General features: G+C 36.6%; 1 protein-coding gene across 6 annotated transcripts in view; it reads left to right on the forward strand.

Annotated features, from left to right (window-relative positions):
• Positions 1–432: 432 nt before the first annotated feature.
• The window catches only part of Zbtb20 (zinc finger and BTB domain containing 20), a 758,948-nt gene continuing 739,707 nt past the window's right edge, over positions 433–19,673 (forward strand). For 5 of the 6 annotated variants that reach the window (XM_048422822.3, XM_087900155.1, XM_085685610.2 and 2 more), the window contains exon 1: positions 438–561. The gene's annotated coding sequence lies outside the window, so the exon portion shown is untranslated. Of the gene's footprint in view, positions 562–19,673 lie in introns of all 6 variants that reach the window. The other variant, XM_087900141.1, reaches the window with a different exon arrangement.

The raw sequence follows: 19,673 nt of genomic DNA on the forward strand, positions 1-19,673 counted from the left end.
GGAACCTGGAGGAGGAGGGAGGGGAAGCGGTGGAGTAAACAACCAAACTTGATCGTGTCTGTCTCGGCCAATCACCGGTCACTACAGTCCGGTCTGACGGCCTCTGTCAACCAATAGTATCCCAGCTCTTGGATCACTGAACAAGGAGGGACGACTGGCCGCTCTCCACAGGGCGCTGGTGGGCGGCAAGGGTTGCGACCATTGACCAATAGGCTGTTAAAAATGTTCTGAATGAAGTTTCTGCCCACCAATCGATGTCTGAGATAGCGGATTGGGTGCCTCCTAGGCCAATCAAAGATGACAGAGATGAGGGAAGGGGCAGTTAGGGGCGGGGCCGCGGAGGGGAGGAGGAAGACTGCATTTTGTTTATGGGCGGCAACCTCACGAGGGCCGTCCAATCATTATTGGACAGTTGAAGCCCAGAGTGGCATGAGTTCCACCCAATAGTCGTCCAAGTTGGAGGTTCGCGGCTTCAGGCGCCCAATGTGGGCCTTCAGCCGAAGAAGTAGGGGCGGGGGGAAGTTTAGGAGTTGAGGAAAGAAGATTAAAGAGCGCGAGGAGGTAACGCCAAAAACTCTAATTTGTTGTGGGGCGGGCGGGAGGGAGGGGTGTGTGCCTGCGGAGTGCGGCCGAGCGTCTGCGAGTCGCCGGGAGTCGGGGGTGGCGGGCCTCGGAGGAGGGGGCGGGGTGGGGCCGTGGCGCGAGTTCCGAGCCGCAGCCCGGGGCTTCGGCCCCGCCCCGTCAGCCCTCCCGCCGCCCCTCCTCGCGCCCTCCCTTCGGCCTCGCGCGACCCTGTGGGAGGGTCGGCGGCCAGCTCGGGCGGGGCGTCCGGTCACTGCCACGGTGTCCTGTCTCTCTCTCTCCTCTCCTCCCTGCGCCTAGAGCCGCGGCTTCCCAGAAGAGGAGCTGAGGAGCACTGACCGGGGCTCCGGAGCTGTTGGCGCCGCCGGCTCCCGCCCCTCTCTTCTCTCTCCCACCCTCCTCTCGTTCGCTGTCCGCCGCGCGGAGGACGGGCTTCTAGCGAACCCGGGGCGGGACGGTTGGCCCCGCCTGCTCGGCTGGCTCCGATTGACTAGGGGGGCTTGGCAAGGGATGAGCCCTGTCCTCCTCTCGCCTTTGGGCTACTTCGAGAGTAGTTAGGAAAAAATGTTAACGTTCTTTCATACCTTGAGACACAAAACAAAAAACAGCCCACCTCCAAATATTGGGGGGTGGAGTGGTTTTGAAGTTCAAACGTGGTCCTCTTAATTGTTTTAATGCATTTCTCTGTGCGTGGCTCTCAGGGTCCCCTTGAGCCCCTCCCCTTCCTAAGGATGCAGAAGAGGCAGGAGGCAGGGATTTCGTAAAAGTTATATTGATAAACACACTTGCACAAGCATATGTTAGGCGCGCACACAGACTATAAACATTAGCGAAAAACACAATATGGCGTACAGCTACGCTACCTAGCTCTGTAATCCGATGATCTCTTACTCCTAGCCGGGTCAAATGAGGTCGGCAGAGGCATGACAGCTCTCTAGCAGAAAGCTGAATGGGATAGGAAAAAATCTGGAAGCCTGTGGATGTGTAGTACTGTCTCAGAATCATTGGCCCAGACATAAATTGAGCATGTTACCTTTGTAGACGGTGAAAATTGCCTTAACTATTTTTTAAACACTAAAAGTACCAAAATATGACTAACGTGGAATGTTCTCACTCTGGCCACGTGGGAATCTCTGCTGATTAGAATCTCAGAGTATACAGTGTTTTCAAGTGAACAGTGTTCTGAGTTACTGCTGCAACTTGTTGCCTTTGAAAAACTTAAAAAAAAAATACAAGTATCGTTTTGTGGAAAATAGTGTGAGCTCTGAATTCGAGGAGTCACTGACAAGTTAAATTCACAGATATTTTACTTTTGTTTCTGGTTCAGCTCCTGTCTCAAGGACCTTTTTCCATATCCTGGGAATAGACCCCACCCTCTCTGCCTGTCCACAAATGTGTGTGACATGTCAGGATTTGACTGCATTTTGTAGTTTTGCTTTACAATTAAGTATGACTCGACTCATAGGAAAAGGAGGAAGAAACAAGCCAACAAACAGGTCACTGAGTCTCATCCCTTCGCTCCATAGAATTCTTACTAACTCATCCGAGTTCATACACAGGTAGTACCGGGTGCTATGCCAGTGCCACCGCTTCTTGAATTCTCTCAAGCAAGGTTTCGAATGGTTGTTGAATCTCTGCCGATTCCAGTCTGTCCTCTAGCATAAGATCCCAAGATTGGGTTTGCTCTCCATTTGCAGAGCTTTACGTTTGAGGACAAATGGTACTGAACAGATGAAGAGTAGAAAGTGGAGTTTTCTGTAAACGGCTGAGCTGCTTAGTGAGTCAGGCAATGGGGCATTTTGGGCTTTGATTTCAGGTCTTAAGATGAATGACATGCACGCCTTTAGATGTCGCAATCAGGTGACAGGTATACTGCCTTCCAGACTCCATAGCAATGATGCCCTTTCCCAATTTACGTCTAATGTTGTTGGGCTAGAGAAAGAAGCTTAAAAATTATTAAGAATTACCCATTTCATGGAAGCTGCCTCCTTCTGTCTAGGTAGGCCAACATTTTGGGACTATCACTATACCAAGAAAATAGAGATACAGATCTGGTGTTTATTGGCTAGGTACAATTTGAAAGTAGTGCAATGATGGAGGAAGAGAGGCATTTTATACCTGAGAGCTAGAGTGGTGGCTTAGGTCTGTTAGATTTGCTGCCTGCCTTTTTCCTGTTTAGGTGGAAAAGTTTTGAGACACATCGCCTATTCCCGTTTGTCTATATAATTTGATTCCTTGATATAGGAAGAAAATAGATTTCATTTTCATTTTAAATGAATTATTTTTGTGTCACTTGTGCAAGTTTTCAGGAGACTTTATAGACAAATTGGACTTCCTAAATAAAAGCCTAGACTGAATAACGAGAGCATTTTAGAAGAGCAATAAAAGCTACAACTAAATTCTTGTAAATGATTTATAACATAAATGTATTTTAAATTATTTCAAATCTCTTCAGGATAAGTGGTAAGGAGAAACTTCTCAAACATTTGTGATACGGAAGTGAACTAATCCTGTTTTTCTTACACGGGTGGCGGCAGCATCAGCTCATGGAAGACAGTTCTGGATACTTGAAAGAGACAGTGAAGCAAAGGGGAGATTATTAGTCCCTGTGGAGCTTCATCATCATGCCCATACCGCTATATACTCCACATCGCTAAGAGATATTTTTTAAAAGTTAAACTTAAGAAATCTAGCTGCTTTTGTGTTTTACAAACTAGAGTTTTAAAAAATTTATCAAGTTTGAAGGTGTAGAACGTGTTACGATTACCAAATAATAGAGGAAGAATTAAAATTAAATTAAATAAAATTAAATTAAAAATAATTTAAATTATTTGTAGTCTTTGTTATTGTGAAATATTTTCATAAAATTTCAGTAATCTTTGACAGATAGGGATTTTAAATCCTTCATAATTTTGATCGTGTCTTTGGAATAAGTGGAATTTTGCTTTGTAGTAAAATCTTGTGTTTTCACATTTACTATAAAGTTCCTATGTAGCATGGTCTTGTTAGTAAAGTGATAAAACAGATCCTAAAGTACATGTTAATTTTTTGCATAGGACTTATTCGAGGAATGTACTTGAAAGTATCTCAATCTTTTGCAGTTGTAGTTTTAGCAAGGGAATATAAAGATTTTTAACTAACTATAGGTGACTGCTTCTTGCTGGTATGTGTACAGACCCTTGTATATACTTGGCTTACATAAGAGGGCTGGAGAAAAGAAAAACCAGATTTTAAAACTAGTAGAATCACTTCAGCTGAATTTTCTTGTAGAAAAATGGTGAAAAGAATGTTAAAAAACTGTTTTCCTCTTTCTAGTAGGAATGGTTGATGAGTGTGTGTTTGTGTGAGTATGCGTTTACAGATGAACGGTTTATGAATAAAGACAGTGTAGTGCTGGGTAAACCCTCTCTTGCCCTGTGGTCCTTGACATGGAATGTTTTCAGTGTGATCAAGTGATTTTGTTTGACAGAGTTTGTTGGTTACCAGAACTTTCTTGTGAGCAACATAGAAACAAAAGCTAATTAAATTTCTGTAAATTTTGTAATCCTTTGGGCTAAGATGTTATTGCGGAAGTTTTAAAAGCGTGACTACCAGGCAGTGCATAAAATGAATGAAAACTAAGATGAGAAGCTCGTGAAACTGGGGTCTGCATAAGATGACAGGGACAAAGGGTGATGTCCTTAGTACAGAAGATAAGATCCTGACGTGTGTCAAGTTTTTATGAGAATAAAGTCAACACTACTAATTGTATTAGAATTCGCATTTCTAAGGTAAGTCTAAGTCTGAGTACAGTGCATTTTAAGTCAAAATTTGGGGTGTTATTGGCTAGACATAGTCATTTCTTTGCCAGAGATACTAGGCTGTGTGAGGGCTAACCATCTGTCAAGTGATAGAGACAAAGGGAGGTTTTAATATACTAGTGTAAAATCTCTACAAACTTGTTTTGAATTGTATTGTCACTTTGTTTTGGCCTTCATACTCTGTGTTGAGTGTGTACTGGGTCAGTGACCCCACTTTGTTTTATGAACAAACCATTCAAGGCCAGATAAGGTTATTGTCCCAGCTGATGAGATCTAGAGGCAAGATAAAATATGTTTTGATTTTGCTTTCATGTAATGATCAAAAACTCACAAGTGGTTTGGCCACCCGCTAGCAATTATACAAATGATTTCAAACATGCTTATTTTCACCCATCCAGTCTCAATTTTGGGTGTCTTAATTTTTTTTTCTTTATAGAGTCAAGCTTTATATTTAAGCGAATTCCTGAGCTGTTTGGAAGAAAAAAAAGTAGCAATAGGAATCCAGATTGCCTGTTTTAGGTACAATATGGTGTGATGTGAAATTGAAACAGCAGATTGGTGAGAAACTTCAGTTTCAAACAAATATAAACTAGTTTGTTTAGTGAAGTCATACACAAAACAGTCTCTCTTGACAGGGCAGCATTATTATTTTTTCCCAGTAATTTCTATATCTTGAGGTCACCTTGGTTCTTTAGGTCAGCAGCCTATTTCTGAAAGTATCATCTAAGGAAAAGATGTCTTAATATTGCTGTTTATAATGATATACTTAGATATAGCAGGCAAGAAATTATTTATAGCAGTGCTGATTATATCAATAAAAATAGCAATATTAATACTGAGTGTCAAAATCTACTCTTGACAGTATGAAGTAAACAGAACTATAGTCAAACAAAGCACCCAGCCTGTCTTTATTGTCAGCTCATGAATATGCACTTCAGGAAAAATATACACACAGTTTAGAGTTGAGTATACCAAATCTCTTTTCTATTGCTTTTGATTTTTATTTTTAAAGAAAAATTTTTGATTTAACAAAAGACTAAAAAGATTGATATTTTTAGTTTTGCATTTCTTGGTGGCCATTATCATGCTATCATTGCTAAGTTTCTTGAGATTTGCCTATTTCTACTTTGGGGCTTTTTTATAAATGATCAGAAATTCATTTTCTTTGTGCCTTCATTTTTAGAATTCTGATTGCCATTGCAAAAGGAGCCATAAGAGCTTCTAATCATTGATAAAACTAAATCAAATCAGCCATTGTATTTATATCTCACCCTTTCCTCCCTCCCTCCCTTTTTCCTTTCCTCCCTCCCTCATATGTGTGTGTGTGTATCTACATATACACACATATAAGTTTTCATTAATATATGTGTGTATATATAGATACACACACATATAAATTTTCATTAATTCTAGTCAATTTTGGTCTTTTAAAATTATTTCCCTGGTAATAGATAGTTAAGTAAAGGTAATTAAATCCAGAAGAGGGTTTTATTTTATTTATTGATTGATTTTATTGAACTATTCATTTTTCTCTGCTCCCCTCCCTTCTTCTCCCCTCTCCTTCAACCCTCTCCCATGGTCCCCATGCTCCCAATTTGCTCAGGAGATCCTGTCTTTTTCTACTTCCCATGTAGATTAGTCTATGTATGTCTCTCTTAGGGTCCTCAATGTTGTTTAAGTTCTCTGGGGTTGTGAATTGTAGACTTGTTTTCTTTGTTTTATGTCTAAAAGCCACTTATGAGTGAGTACATATGATATTTGTCTTTCTGGGTCTGGGTTACCTCACTCAATATGAAGTTTTCTAGATCCATCCAGTTGCCTGCAAATTTCAAGATGTCATTATTTTTTCTGCTGTGTAGTACACCACTGTATAAATGTACCACATTTTCCTTTTCCATTCTTTGGTTGAGGGACATTTAGGTTGTTTCCAGGTTCTGGCTATGACAAACAGTGCTCCTATGAATGTAGTTGAGCACATGTCCTCATGGTATGATTGAGCATCCTTTGGATATATACCCAAAAGTGGTATTGCTGGGTCCTGAGGAAGGTTGTCAGAAGAGGGCTTTAAAATTTATGAAATTATCTGCCTTATGAGTCCCTCTCATATTAAACATTAATTCTTTTACATTATTGCATATGGTCAAAAATCTGGATATAGAGTTAGTAGAGACTACTGTTGACTAATTGTATGACCTTTGGCATGTTCTATTATATGTAATATGTCTCAATATAGTGATACTTGCTTTCAAAAACAGCACACTATAAATGTAGACACAATATTAGTTGCTTGTTATCTTTTATAATTAGTAAGAATAAATTTATTAGTTTGCATACATTTTTCTACAAACTCACTCCAGTTCAGTAATTAATAATTAGAATTTATTGATTATTCTTTGTATCCAGCATGAAGTTGTTTAATTGAAGAAAGATGGCAATAATAGAATGAGTTATCTAACACTCATTTTCTAATTCTATACAATATATTGTAATATATTGTATATATTCAATATAATATATTGTATATATTCAACATCTTGATGAATAGATACATATCTTCAGGGAAGAAAGGTGAGTTTGGCTTTTATACCCCTACTCTAATAATTGAGTAACTAAGCTCCATCTCCATGTTGATTTTATTTAACTTGTAATGTTTAATTATTGCATTTGATTTTTGATCCTACATTATACTCATCCAGGAATAGATTCACATAAGAGGAATGATAATAAAGGTAAAGAAATCTGACGTTTTTTGGTGTAGAATAGTGGAAAAAATCTGTGTTAGAAAAGGCTTTGAAAATACTACAGTGTTGTATACTGAAACACATAACTGCTTGTAATTCATGTGAAAAGAATTGATAGATCATTGTATCATAATAACCTTGGAGTTTTCATTTAAAATTTCAGTCAGTTTCTTTAATTGATGCACATTTGTTTTGCTGGTATGAATGGTTATGAGAACTTAAAGCTATTGAACAGCACCTATTCACAAATGCAAACATCATTTGCAGAAATGCATACAGTTCTAAATCCTTCCTCTTTCCTACACCTGTCCACAGCTCCAGTGGTTCCTGATTACTAATCATGTAACATTTTACAGTCACTTCATAGGGCCATTTACAGAAACTTTTCTAATAGGAGTTTCAAGAAAAATTATGGATCAATTATGAGGTTCAAAAACTGGTATGTTTTGATGTGTGTAAATGTTGAAAAGATAATTGTGATTGAGAGAAATATTTGGGAACGTTAAATGAAATTCTACACATGTATTTTAGAATTATTGTAGATATGCCTGAGGAAGATAAGCAGAATTTTTAGTGGCACTCAATCACATTGAAAGGAAAATTAAGTTTTTATTCTCATATTAAATGTTGTCAATAAAAATAACCACCATAACCCAGACCCAGAAAGACAATTATCATATATACTCACACTTCTACATAGAGCAAAGAAAACCAGCCTACAAATCACAATCCCAGAGAACCTAGACAACAATGAGGACCCTAAGAAAGACATACACGGATTTAATCTACATGGGAAATAGAAAAAGACAAGATCTCCTGAGTAAATTGGGAGCTTGGAGGCCATGGGAAAGGGTTGGGGGCGGGGAGAGAAAGGGAGGAGAAGAGAGAAAAATGTAGAGTTCAATAAAATCAATAAAAAATAATCATCAAAACAACTGGAGTCCACATTATTGAATGTTTACTTTGAACTGTGCATGGATTATATCTGCACTTTTTTCACATTAATTCCACATTTCTATGAAACAAGAACCTTTATTATCTCACTCATAAATGTAACTAAGGCTAAGAAAGGGAAATGATATTCAAAGTTACATAGCTAGTATATAGCAGATATGATTTCAAATTCAAACATCACTCTAATGAATGTAAGCCATAATCACCAGTCTCATTCTGAGATCAGTGCCTGACCAGATTAGTGCTGGTAACTTTATAAAAAGCATGCTAGGTTTGGAGAGGACTCTTCAGAAAGACTTGTAAGTAGGAGTAATAGCTACGATGGTAGACTCTAGCTTTACGTTTAAACTCTGTAGAATAATGTATTTTGAGAGAGAATTTATCCCATTTGAAAAGAAAATGAATTCCATATATGCTATCTGATTTGGTTTTATGGCTAACAATGAAGTAATTGCATATTAAAGCAGGCTGTAGAAGCAGGATAAAGGAAAAACAGGTAGTACTAGGTTGAAAAGAAAAACTAAATAAACCATTTTGAGTAACCAAGAAACAGTGATCATGGGTACATAAGGTCAAGGAAGAACAGAAATATACATTGAAACTGATAGATCTTACTGATTTTTAAACGTGTTTGTGTTTATTTTTGTTACTTTTATTCTTAAAGTTGCTTCAGAAATCAGTATCTAGCACTAATGTGGGCCACCAAGAGTTTGCAATACAAAGACATGTCTTATTTTTTATTTTCTTTTTGGGGAGTGGGTCTTGACAACACTAGCCTGGAGTTAGGCAACAAGTTTAATTGCATTGCAGAAAAAGACAATTTATTAAGTAAGCAGTTTGGTAAACCACCTATTTATTGTCTGATCTGTGTCACCCAATTTTGAACTGTTTCTGTAGGAATCTGTGGAGTCTGTTTAGAATCCAGTTTTCAAAAACACTTGCTAACTTCCCTGAGGTTTTTTATGGATATGGGAGGTGAAAGAACTGGTATGTTAATTTTATTTAGTTCATTATGAATTTTAGGTTTTTGTCTTTCATCTTACGTTTACAGAGTTAAACCAGGCTCTGCCAAGCATGTCATCGGAGAGTCTAGAAGTTTTATATGTACTTTTAGTTTTTCCTTGATGCCATTAGCCAAAGGGAGGTTCAGTTCTATTTGACAGTATAATATATATGCTAAATGCAATTCATATTATCAGCTCAGATAAATCAGTGTACATGATTTTGGATTATTTTGAATAGTCAATTCCTGTGAATGAAAAGTAAAGTACTTACATTATTTTAAGACAGATTTTCATTATGTAGCCACTGACTGGCCTGAAACTTGTGTAGACCAAGCTGTCCCTCAGTTAACGGAGATTTGCCTGCCTTCACTCCTGAGTGCTATGATTAAGATCTGTGCCACCATGCCTAGCAATATAATCTTTTGAAGTTAATTACTATTTCAAATAGTTAATTCAAACCAGCCACTCATGTACCCTCTGTCTGTAAGGTACTGCAGGCATCACATGCTTTTCAGAGATGCTGTGCTTGTTCTGCTAAAGTCTACACATGTTAAGCTCTAGCTTCTGAATATTGAGAGAATGAATGGCTGAAGCAGCTCCTCTGTGGTCTGACTCTTCCTTGTGACAGTGTTTCAGATGTTTATTCATACTTATTCATACATTATGAAATAAAGTGCAACAGTAATTTTGTATGGTTTAAATGGTTATATCACTGAAAAGGTACTGTACTGCTAACATTTTTTTTAAACATTTAACTCATGCATGGCAGCTTTTCTCTTCAGGCTCACTGTGAATGGTACTTTTGTATTTGTTCTTTTGACATACTGTGGTACCTAGTCTTCTTAATGGCTGTGTTGTTTGTATTTTACTATCCTTTATGTAACGAATTTTCAGAGAAGTACCTTTGAAAACTTGGGCTTATAATAAAATTTCTTGTTCTGGAAAGGGGTTATGAACAAAGCATTATTGGGATGGTAGGCCTTCTTAGCTAAAAGTCAGTAGAGGAAAAATGAACAGATATTCTTTACAGTTTTGCTGTTCATTATACAGTAAATCATTCAGATATTCCATGTTACAGTTTTGATGCTCATTTTAAAGTACACCAAAGAGTGAGCCAAAAGAAAATAGTGATTATTTTTCTGTACTTTTAGGTGATCTCTCTCTCTCTCATTTATCTTAGTGTTTTGCTAATTAAAAATGAACAGCTTTTGTGTAACATAAATTTGATTTAATTTGGTGTTTCAAGTATACTTTAACTTCTACCTAACTTCACTTACACCATTTGAGAAAGGTAACATTTAGAGTCACATCATATTGAGCTGCAGCCTTTTAAGGACACAGGTAGTGTTTTGTTTATCTTGATACCCTTAGTGCTGTATTGGTATGTGTCACACAAAAGGAACTTGTTGGTCAGAATATTTTACATCTATTTGATGAATATCTTGCTTAATAGTTATCCATTTTCTTATTTTCAGCTGATTCTGACTCAAATTTAATATTGTAAAAGTTGTCATTACCTCCTATAAACATTCTCAGCTTTTCCGTAGCTAGACAACTTTACACATGCTTATGGTCCCTCATCCTTTTAACTTCTTAATGAAATTCTATCATGGCAGAAGTTCCAATAAAAATTATATTTACTGTGATTCAGAAAAGAAATATATCAGATATATCAGATACCGCCATCAATGGTAAGGCAAATCTACTTCCATCAGTTCAGGATATTGTGTGGGATAGAGTACACAGCATTACGTTACCTACCGATTCAAGGATGAAACCCAAATTTCATATCCTACATGATTCCTATCTAGATAGTAGGACAATAAACCACAGTACTTTGTGCCCTTCAGAGATTGCAATTGATAGTTTGAACATTTTATATGAACTTTTAAATTCTTAAACAAGGAATGGCTACAAACTTTCATATAATTAAAGTTTCTCACTAATTTCACTCTATTGTTTGAGTTACTTAGAAACTGAGTCTAGTTAGACACCTTATCATTTGTGATATTAAGAGAGCAAAAATGTAGTTAATCAAAACAATATGTAAGGTGAAGTCATGTGCACCATGTGGGGAACGTTTGAACGTCTGTATAGTGAGTGGCATGCTTGTTCACATATGCAAGACTTGCTAGAGCATTTGGAAAATTTATCTGATTGCCCAAAGTTAAAATTTGCTTTTCTTCTAACTGAAGTCACAGAAAATTGATTTTAATGGAGGGGGGAGGACCTTGGACTTCCTACGGGGCAGGGAACCTGACTGCTCTTACTTAGGACTGGAGAGGGAAGGGGTGGGGGGGGAGGGGGAGGGAAAAGGAAGGTGGGGAGGAGGTGGAAATTTTTAATAAATAAATAAATAAATAAATAAAAAACCGAAGAAAACAAAAGATAATTTTGTCCTGGAATAATTAATAGTGGGATTCCACTAACATTCGCATAGGATGCTTAGTAGCTGTAGTGTTTTGAGATTTGTTTTGGAGAGCATATGGAAAACACATCATTTTTTTTTTATTGTTGTTGTTGTTGTTTTATACTGTATTCAGGAATGTGCTTTGCAAGGAAGCTGTTGATTTGAGGGAATAGTTACAACAATATTCAAATACATTTCAGATCTGTAGACTCCATCTCACTCCCAGACTTCTGTCTGTTTGTGAATTTTTAAAACAAGTTGACCTGTACATGTTTTTCTTCCTTTTCATCTCCAGTACGAGATTCTTTTTTCTGAATGCAGTGACTACTGAGATATGTGCACAATTGACATGACTCTTTGGGCAGAGTAACAATATTTTGAACATTTTCTTTCTTCAGTTGTGTGAGCAATTAAGAGAAACATGCTCACCCGGGCAGTGGTAGTACATGCCTTTAATCCCAGCATTTGGGAGGCAGAGGCAGTCAGATCTTTGTGAGTTTGAGGCCAGCCTGGTCTACAAGAGCTAGTTCCAGGACAGGCACCAAAACTACAAAACTACACAGAGAAACCCTGTCTCAAAAAAACTGAAAAGAAAAAATAATAAATAAATAAATAAATAAATACAGAGAGAGAGAGAGAGGAGAGAGAGGAGAGAGATGCTCAGTGTACATATCAAAAAACAGCAGACATTGGAAGGAAAATTTGAGCTTCACAATCCTTTGGACTGCTCTGATCAATCTTCATTCATGTTAAGTATTCAAATCTCCCACCTTTCAATAGCCAAATGGCATCTTTTCTGTCCCCAGTGCTAAGCAAACAGAGGTAGACCAGCAGAGATTGTCTTCCATGTGCTTTGGCAGGGAATTGGCAGAACATCTGCTTTTCACCCTTGTGCTATTTCTGCCATTTAGGGTACTCCAGTTACCAGAGTTGAGAGCTAGTGACATGGCAACAAAACCCAGCAGATCGCAGCACATGGTAGCAAGTAAAAGGGGGAGGTTAGGTGGGACAACAGAGCACACACCTCAACTTACTGATTCCTGTTGGCAAAAGTAAGTGAAACTCGAATTTGAAAAACAACAACAAAATACCATCAATAAGTACTCAAGTAATGAATTTTAGATACTAAGAAACATCTCAGTTGAATTAAATCAATGAACGAGTCAAAGAACAATGTCCTTTTTAAAATAGGAATTAGTGAACTAAAAGGGCAAGTCAGGAGATGTATCAAACTTCATAGAGAACAAAGATAAAATGTGGAATCTTGAATAAAGATGATCAAATTTGGGGGCTATTGAAATTCAGCTTGTGAGTACTAAGAACTACAGAGGGGAAGTTAGAGCTGCTAGAGGAAGGTGCATAGTCAGTACTAAAGTACTGAGCACTAAAGCACTCAGCAGTTGGAGACCTCCAGGAGCCCTGTGTGGTTGAAAGGGCTTACTGATTTGTGGTCTTACCTGAAAGAAGTGTGGCAGTATGATAAAAACACTCCATTTTAAAATGTGTGATATGACTCCTAAAGAGAAAGGGCAGATTTTTACAGAAGGGGAAAAGTAGCAGAGTCTCTAGGACTTGATGCTGCATGACTACTGCAGGAATCAGGAGGAGTGCAGTGTCGTTTCCAGACTGCAGAGTCACAGAAAACACTTCTGATTATACCCCACCTGGAAAGTAATGGAGCAGAAAATATCTTAGACAAAAGAACAATGATGCTAGTCAGAGTAGGAAACAGGGAAAACCAAATTCCAAAGTTGACTGTTTAGCAGGATCAGTATGATATAGAAACTCAAATTGCTTTAGTTCACTGTAAACTATGAACATTGATATAAGAATAAAAACCAGATACCAACCGGAATAAAAAATGAGAAATGTGGCAAGATTATAGGAAATAGGTAATTTTCATTTAATTTAAATTATTTGAGGCTGTTGAAAAGTATTTGAATCTTTTCATTTTATGTACTACTTCATTTTGATAAAGAATGTACAAAAATTATAGTTGAATTGTAGTTAAATTTTCTTATAAAACTTGATGTAAAAATCTAAGTAAGATACTAATGAGTAATATCAGCATCATATCCAAAGAATATTAGAGTGGGTCTCAGAAGATTTATTTAGGTAGAAATAAAAATATGACTAAGCAGTAGAAACATATCATGCTAATTAATTACACTGATAAGAATAATACCTTTGCCAGGTGATAGTGGTGCACACTTTTAACCCCAGCACTCTGGAGACAGAGGCAGGCAGATCTCTGTGAGTTCAAATTCAGCCTGGTCTACAAGAGCTAGTTCCAGGACAGGCCCCAAAGCTATAGAGAAACCCTGTCTTGAAAAAGAAAACCAAAAAACTAACCAACCAACCAAGCAAAACCCCCTAAAAGAACAATATCTTTAAGACTGTGTTATTGTTTACTTTCTGTCTTCCCATGAGAGGACTTTAAAGCTGTTGGTTGTCCTCTGGTAACCACATTAGCTATATTGTATAAGGTTTTGAATAATTTTTCCATTTCATCGATTGCTTGGTTGCTTTTTATCTGGGAGTATTTTTTCAAATATGTAGTTCAGTTTTTAGCTGTTTTGAAAACAAAATTCTAATTATGATATTCTGTAGTCAGAGAACAAAACAATCTTTTTTCTAAAATAAACACAAATATTAGGATATTACTCCTCTCCTAATTTGGACATATTGATATGAACAGGACAGAATATGAATATAGAAAAATATTCTTAATGTTCTTTTGTCGTTTAGTTTTGGTGGAGGCAATTCTTACTCTGTAGCCCAAGCTGCCCTAGAACTATGTAAATGAGCCTGGTCCTGAACTCATGGCAGTCATTCCTCTTGAGCCTACTAAGTGCAACATCATTCTTGGCTTAATGACTATCTTTCTAAAAGTTGTGTTCATTTATCTGTTGTCTTTTTAAAGGTAACTTTTTTTCTTCTTTTTGATTTTACCAGACAAGGTTTCCTCTGAGTAGCCCTGGCTGGCCTTGAACTATGAGATCTGCCTGTTTCTGTATTGTAAGTGCTGGAATTAAAGGTGTGTGCCACCAATGCCTTTCAAAAGTCAAATTTTGTAATTACCTTTTATAAACATAGGTAAAATCCTTACATCATGCTGCATTTTTCTCGTCACTGTTTTGCTCAGTATTTAATTATCAAGATTGATCCACATTGTGCATAATTGTAACTCAAAGTTTGCTTTCTCTTGAATATAAAATGGCTGACAGAGTCCCAGTGTACTTATCACCTGTCTTGTTTCTTGTTTCTTTCCGACATTTTCAAGTAATTTTCTTTGTTCTGCACTTAGACTGGAGATGCTGTTCTTAGGTGTGTAATGCTTGATATTACAAGTGGTTGTCATACTGCTTTTCTGGAGTCATGTCAATCATTTGTGTGGTCACTATTGGTACACATAATAGTCCTGTTCATCTTTATTCTTTTTGTCTTATAGTCCTGTCAGAATTTTAAAATTTTACCACTTACATGAATAAAACACATCCATTTTGGTCTTGATTTGAATTTTGCTACTTACTAATTTGACTGTGAATGCTTTCTTTTTTGTTTTTCTCCAGAAATGACTGTTCATATTTTCAACTGTTTATCTTGTATGTATCTTTCCTATTGATTTGTGTGAGTTCTTTATATTCTAGATACCCTTTCTATCTTTTAGTTTGTATCTTGTCTTTTTATATTCTTTAGCATATGATAATTAGTAGAAGTAGGTCATCATACTTACGGTCTTTCATGGTTGATGCTTTTTCTGCCTTTTAATAAATTATCCCCTGAAGTTGATTTTTGTACATTATATAGAAATTAAATTAAAATAGTTTTCTAAAGGGAAGCACATATCTGGCTACATTTGTTGTTGTAGCCTTAGTGAGTTGCCTTACTATCTTTTGTGAGTGTCTGTTCAGACAAGGCTTCGTTTTTTGTGTGTTTTTGGTTGATTGACTAGTCCTATACCAACAATACATTTCCTTAAGTTAATAAGCATTTGTAGCCAGGCGGTAGTGGCATATGCCTTTAATTTCATTATTCCAGGGACAGTGACAGGCAGAATTCTGAGTTCAGGGCCAGCCTGAAGAGTGAGTTCCAGGAAGCTCAGAGAAACCCTGTCTCGAAAAAGAAATTTAATAAACATTTGTAATAAATACTTATGTATATAAGGACAAATGGCTCAGACTTTTCAAATTTTTCTTTTCCTTGAATGTCAGTGTTTTCTTACTGCATTCAATAAACTATGGTTTTAAAAACAGGTATATGTGCACATCCATACACATGTATACATGCATATACATATAGACATATATTTTAATATCTGAAACTTGTTGAAAGCAACTACTTATTTTGGCTAAGGGCTTAATGATACCAGTCTGTTAGATTTAAAAGCTAAAAGCAATAACAAAATGTAGTATAGATTTTATAATACTCAAACTAATTCACTTGAAAATTCAAATTCAATCTATCCTGATTTCAAGTTTGTATCATAATCTTTTATATATTGTATGTATATATTAATTTAGGTGTTGTTTATTAATTTAAAGGCAAGCTAGTGAATTGGATCATGTTTAATTTGGATCATTATTATAAATTGAATCCATATTATAAATTTAGGTTTTATCACTATGTGCCAAACAGTGTTTAAATGGTTGACATACTTAGGGTCATTTGTTTCATAGGGCTCCTAGTTAATGTTATTCTACCCATTTTAAAGATGAGGAAGGCCAAGAGTAGTTGAGTAGCTTGGTTCCTGTGTGTGACAAACTCCAATGGCATATGTTTATAGTGCTAATCAGCAATGCCTTGTGAATTTTTTAGTTATTCTTCTGTAAAAGTAGCTTTATGATACCTGTTGACATCAGCTTTTTACCCATCTAATCTCAGTACCCGATATTTTTATTCTGGGGAATCAAAATGACCATTAATATCAAAGCCAATTTTGGAAAGGAGTAGAAAAGAACAAGCTGATAGTATTGGAGAAATCTGGAGATTGCCTTGGAAATTGTGGGTCGAATAAATGGTTTCTGGGTTAGTAATCAGTGGGTTGTATATGTGACATGCATCGTATCTTAGTTGATATTTAGCTTTAGCCGATGGAACTTCTCTCACTCATCTACTCCTGCTTCTTTCAGGTGTCCAGAACTTGTATAACATTATATTTGTTAGAGAATTGACAAGTGTTTCTGTGTACTGTTCCTTACAATGAAATCCTCTTTGACAAGTTAATCTGCCTCTGTTCTTAATCCTTTTGTGTTTTTAGAATGCTTACCTCTTTTGTTTTCTATTTTGTTTGTCTATTTTGATTTTAAAATAAATCATATGGTCAGATAGGCAAACACTGCTTTCTTAGAAAGTCACATTTAGCCTATTACTAATCTACTGCTCTAGATACTGATTGTTTAGTTTCACAGGATTCAGAGGAGGGGTCTGGGTTATAAGAAAAATGGGTGCCCCCAAAAGCATTATGTAGTCACGGCAAGGAACTGTTATATGAGGAGTCTTTAAGAATGTCTCCTTTATGCTTATTTGGTGTCTTAGGGGAATGAAGATTTGAGGAAGTAGAGAGAGGAAGAGCCTTTAATAACTGGACTAGATGGCACAGAAAGAGGAGTATGGTGCTCTGACAAAGATCTACTGCAGAATGCTGGTCATTTGGAATGGAACAGTGAAAGGATTTTAGGTAAAATCATGCCTGTTTTCAGTGATTGGAGTATTAAGATGAATTTACTAGGTTTTTATATTTTGATTGACCAATTCAAGAGTAGGTAAAACTTTGAAATTAGAAATTAGGAGGCAAGGCCAGGCAACGGTAGCACATGCTTTTAATCCCAGCACTTGGAAGGCAGAGGCGGGTGAATCTCTGTGAGTTCGAGAAGAACTAGTTCCAGGACAGGATCCAAAACTACAGAGAAACCTTGTCTCAAAAACAAAACAAAGTAAAGAACAAAAATAAAAACAATAACAACAAAAGAAATTAGGAGGCAGAACTTGGAGGGGTAAGCAGTAGTTGGTAGGTGATCTAGGTTTGTGAGCACAGGCCTGTGGTAAGACTATGATGAGGAGGGAATGAGGGTCAGTGGACACTCAGGTACTTAATCAAGTAATGCATTAGAGATATATTTAATAGAATGCAATAATATATATCATGTAGACATATTAACCAGGATATTTTAGGAATGCAGCTATTTTAGGAACGTGTGGTCAGTAGGATAGAGGAGATCAATACACAGGAAATGTTGAAGTATAGTATTTATTGGAAGAGCAGGAACATGGATTTTATGGAGAATCAGAAAAAATTAAAGGTACAAAAGGGTGGTGGTGCCTTTTGATTGAATTAAAGTTCATGGAGAGCCAAGGAGCTCAAATATGGGACTGCACACAGTAGTAATTTTACTTGATTTACATGAAATATGCAAAGGAATAATTTTGATTAGTTTTTTTTAATCATTTAAAAGAGAATTGTGAAGTCTGGAGCCATGGCTCAGCTGTAAAGAATGCTTGCTATCCCAGAGGACCAGTATTTAATTCCAAGCACCTACATGGGGTAGCTCACAGTGGCCTATGACTACAGTTCCAGGATGTCTGGCACCTCTTTCTTGCACATACGTATACTCATGCACACACATACATGATACTAAATAAATTTTTAAAAAAACAAGAGACTTTTGAGCAAGAGACTTGCTAACATTTTGGTTAAGAAAATAGAGAAGATAACTAATTTCCATCCCTCGTATTTGTAATCAAGTTACTAATAAGGGCCCAAATATAAGAAGAAACACATGCTTATATTTAAACTTCAATTGGGCTTCACTAGTTCTTTCATGTTTAAGTCCCTATCCTGTTATAAATTTGTCTGTTATCTCTACTTTCCAGTTTTTACTTTTTCTTTCATGATGAAAATCGAGATAGTTCACAGTAACTCTTTTTCCCAATCCAGATGTTTTAGGTAAACATATTTTCAGCATAACCAATTGTAGTAGTCTCTGACTTTACCATTTAGACTGGAAACTGAAATGATATTCTAAAAGCTCAGAAGAATCCTCCAAGGTCCAGAAAAATGTAGCTTTATAAATATTTTAAAAAGAATTTGATATTATTTACTTTATATTCTAATTTAAAATTCCAGTACCTAAAAAGGGGAATGCTTTCTTAAGCACATAAAAAGATGGACTGCATGGGTCATAAAAATAAACTTAGACTTGGATATACTCTTGTTTTAAAATATATAGTATAACTTCTTCTTCATATAGGTACTTACTGAAAATTTGGCAGATTAGTGATTTTTTAAATTTTAAACTTGATAAAATTAATCTTTATGATCTTTAAAGATTCCATTTTTACTTATTTTGGAGACAATTTTACTGTATTGTACCAAGTAAATTCTTAAACCTTGGAATCACTTCTGGCAATAATTTAAATGTTTTCTTATATTATTCTAAGCTTAGGTGTACTGGTTACTTTTTAATTTGACATAGTCTAGAGACACCTGGAAATTCAATTGAGGAATTACCTTTATTGGATTGGCCTATGGGCATGTCTGTGGGGCATTTTATTGTTTCATGGATTGATATGGAAGGACAAAGCCCACCGTGGTAGGTGTGACAATTTGTCAAGTATTCTGAGGTGTAAAAGAAAGCAGACTGAACAAACTTTGGGGAGTAGTCAATAAGCAGTGATCTTTCATGGCTCCTGCTTCAGTTCTTGTCTCCATGTTCCTCCCTTGAGTTCTTGCCTTGGCGGCTTTCTTCAGTGTTGGACTGTCCCTCCACCCGCTGAGCCCCTTCTTTCCAGTCACAACAACAAATAGCAAACTAGGATACTATGCAAATAGTCTACTCATCTTTTTAATATTCAGATATTATCCTTTGTTCTGGCTGTGATTGGGGTGCATGAAATTACCAAACAAAAATATTATGTTGGAAGAAACCGTAAGATTTAAAAAATTTTTATTACATTACACATTTATTTTTGTGGGATGTGTGTATGTGTGTGTGTGTGTGTGTGTGTGTGTGTGTCTGTATTGGCATATTTGTGCTGCAGTGCAGGTGTCTGGAGGTTAGGTTTGAGGACATTTCTTTGGTATCTGTCATTGGGTGCAGCTCAGATCATCAGCTTTAGTGGAAAGCTCCTGTACCCACTGTGCCTGTAAGACCTATACAGAGTTAGGAATCATACTTGATGG

This window comes from Myodes glareolus, chromosome 2 (genome assembly GCF_982192425.1).
Source record: "Myodes glareolus chromosome 2, mMyoGla1.1, whole genome shotgun sequence".
Taxonomy (NCBI): domain Eukaryota; kingdom Metazoa; phylum Chordata; class Mammalia; order Rodentia; family Cricetidae; genus Myodes; species Myodes glareolus.